Source organism: Adiantum capillus-veneris, chromosome 30 (genome assembly GCF_014529385.1).
Source record: "Adiantum capillus-veneris isolate H3 chromosome 30, ASM1452938v2, whole genome shotgun sequence".
Lineage (NCBI taxonomy): Eukaryota > Viridiplantae > Streptophyta > Polypodiopsida > Polypodiales > Pteridaceae > Adiantum > Adiantum capillus-veneris.
Genome location: NC_140960.1, coordinates 89,234,002 through 89,236,859, shown reverse-complemented (window position 1 = coordinate 89,236,859; position 2,858 = coordinate 89,234,002). Strand labels below are relative to the sequence as shown.

The 2,858-nt window shown below is 46.2% G+C and overlaps 1 pseudogene; it reads left to right on the top strand.

Annotated features, from left to right (window-relative positions):
* The first annotated feature begins 1,272 nt into the window (after positions 1–1,272).
* Positions 1,273–2,348, top strand: LOC147418372 (uncharacterized; annotated as a pseudogene).
* The last annotated feature ends 510 nt before the right edge of the window (positions 2,349–2,858 follow it).

The following is a 2,858-nucleotide window of genomic DNA, read 5'->3' as shown; positions in this document are numbered from 1 at the left end:
TCCTTCCGCTTACTGCCTCTACTTTCCATCGCTCCTTTTTATTTGCTTTCCTTCTCTTCAGTCACTTTTTTGGTGATTAACTCTTGACCTCCCTTAACCCTGCATCATGGCGCAGCACGCGTACCTGCTTTACTTCCCGTTGCTTTAGTTCAAATGCCACCTTGCTTTAAGCCTTACTTTTTTACAACATGGCATGTTGAAAGTGTCAAGCAACGACGCACTCTGCCTGAAGTTCTCTGTGAGCTTTTGCCTTGGGAGGTATCATCACGGGCCCCCAACTGAAGCACCTGAGGCTTCTACTCAGCTTGCTATAGTTAAGGGATGCGTCATCATGGACCATTAGCTGAAGCTTCTACTCAACTTTGCAATACGACATCACCTGCTCTCCTTCGCGGGCTAGCGTCTACACGTGCTCCTACTTCCACGGCATCACTTAGTCTATTTCGCGGGCCTGCGTCACCTGCATGCTCTATCTCTACATCGCGGGAGCGTCATTTGCTGAAGCTGCACTAGATCAACTTCATAAGCCACTCAACTTTGCTAGCTACTACACCTGCTATACTTCGCGTGCTGCACCTGCTCAAACTTTGCTCGTTGCACCTGCTAAATTTCGCATGCTGCCCCTACTCAAATGCTGCACCTGCTCGAAACTTGCTCGCTGCACCTGCTAAATTTTACACGTTGCACCTGGTCAAACGACATCACCTGCTCTATCTCGCGGGCCAGCATCTTTTACATGCTCTAATTCTACATCATGGGCTAGCGTCACCTGATGAAGCTTTACAAAATTTGACTTCATCTGTAGAAGCTTCGCCAGTTCAACTTAGTAAGCCGCTCAACTTTGCACGCCAAACAAACTTGAGCTTTGTCCAGGGCTGATCGGCAACAACCATCTTACATGCTATGAAGCTCAAGCCTAAGGAGGCAACGCAGTAGGCGTATAGCCCTTGCACATGGCTTACCATAACTCATGGGTGCTTGCAGCCCTTACACAGAACCTACGGGCATAACTCACGGGTAGGAGCTTTGCTATTACCATATGTAATTATCTTGTCTTCGGCTACGGCTTTCCGGAAAACTTTCACCACCTTGAAGCCTACCACTGCCTCCTAATTTCTCAATAATTTTCCTCCTTTCGCAAATGGTAGTTAGCACGCAATTACCACTCCACATTTTTTGCCATTTGTAATATCCTAAGATTCTGCCTGCCATTCCATTAGGGTAAAGGGGCCAACTTAAGGCCACCTAAGAGGAAACACACACTCCAAAAAGCACGCTAAACAGAATCGAATGCTTAGACGTTCAAAATGAAGATCGAGATCGTCTCTACCAGCAACAAAAATCTGGAATCAAGTTGTATTTATACAAGCGAAGAACGCCCGCACAACATTTTTTATGTGTATAAAAAATGGGTATAAATAGGAAACCATAATGGGGGGGCATTTAGAGCCATTGTGCCAACAAGGCTTGAACCCAAGATCTAATGGCCACGATTGCAAGTTGGCTACATTGTCCACCCCAACTCTCACCCATTTGTGTCTCACAATGGGTCCGAAAGTGCACAAAAAAACTAGCCTCGGCAGTCCTTCTAAAGGGGGGTGGTTTTTTATTGGCCCCTTTACCCTAAGTCATGGAATCCTCATCCACCCCTGCCCTCCATAGTAATCCCACACCCTCCTTTGGAACCCCCCCTTTTCTCTCACCATCTAGCTCGACAATAGTTATTTCCTCCAACGGCTCCGGTTTTTCCACCGTCGGCTCCCCCTCCCCTAATACCTCTTTTTCCTTGCTCGCATCGGTATCCTCTTCTTCAAGTTTTTCGACCACCCTTCCCAATTTCATATCGGCCTCCGTCCTCACTAACCCTTTTGCATTTGCCACACAATCAAGCACGACTACTCCCGCTTCCTCCTCTAAGAAAGCTCTCTTTAGCACAAAAGAACTTCAAGGGCTCACGGCAAACCTCCCTATAGAGGAATTTAATTTCTCCCCTCCTTCCTTGAAAGGCGCCAAAAGCTACGGTGCACCCGTCGGCCTTACGTCTCAAAGGGGAGTGCTCCCCAATCCCCCCCTCATTGCTCCTTTCTCTTTCGGTGCGTTCTCCTCCTCGTTCGCCACCTCCCTCTCCCCTTTTCGCTCTTACGCTGCTTCCCTTAATCCTATCCCCTCTACTTCTCCCCTCCCCACCATTCCTACCATCACCAAGCCCCAAGAGTTTAACAAAATTGTGTCTGGATTCTTACATGAATTCAAAGCTATTACTCTCAAGCTTTCTAAAGCTAAATCTCATCTCCTACACCTCAAAAACCTTTGTGCTAGCAATAAAACCCCCAATAGCCTATGCATGAAACCACCATGCCTTATTTTGGAAGATTCCAATGTTCAAACCCTTCTCAATGCCAAGTTTGTTAACCTTAACATACAATACCAACTTGATTGTTTTGACGTTTATATACAAGCCCAAACTCTCCTTGTAGAAAACCTCCATAATCTTTTGGACTTCTTCCATGAGGTATTAGAAGAACGCTTGGAAGATCTTGTTAAAAAGCTCTCACCCTTATCCTTCCCTAGAGTTGAACCCGAAGCATGGGCCAATCAACTTGTTATTTGGAAACATTCTTCTCTTTTGGAGCTAGACTCCTTCATTCAAAACTCCATCCTACAAGCGCATTAGCCACTTCCATTGAATCAGTGGCTCACAATGCAAGAAAGAGATCCCAAGAGACCCTCTTTGCCGAAGCAATGGCATTACCAAAAGAAGACACCATGAGTGAGCTTGTTCAACATGAGGTCATTACTCAAATGAGCAAGCTCCTCTCCCAAAAGACTCCTTTAAAATTTGGTAAAACCCTCTCTAA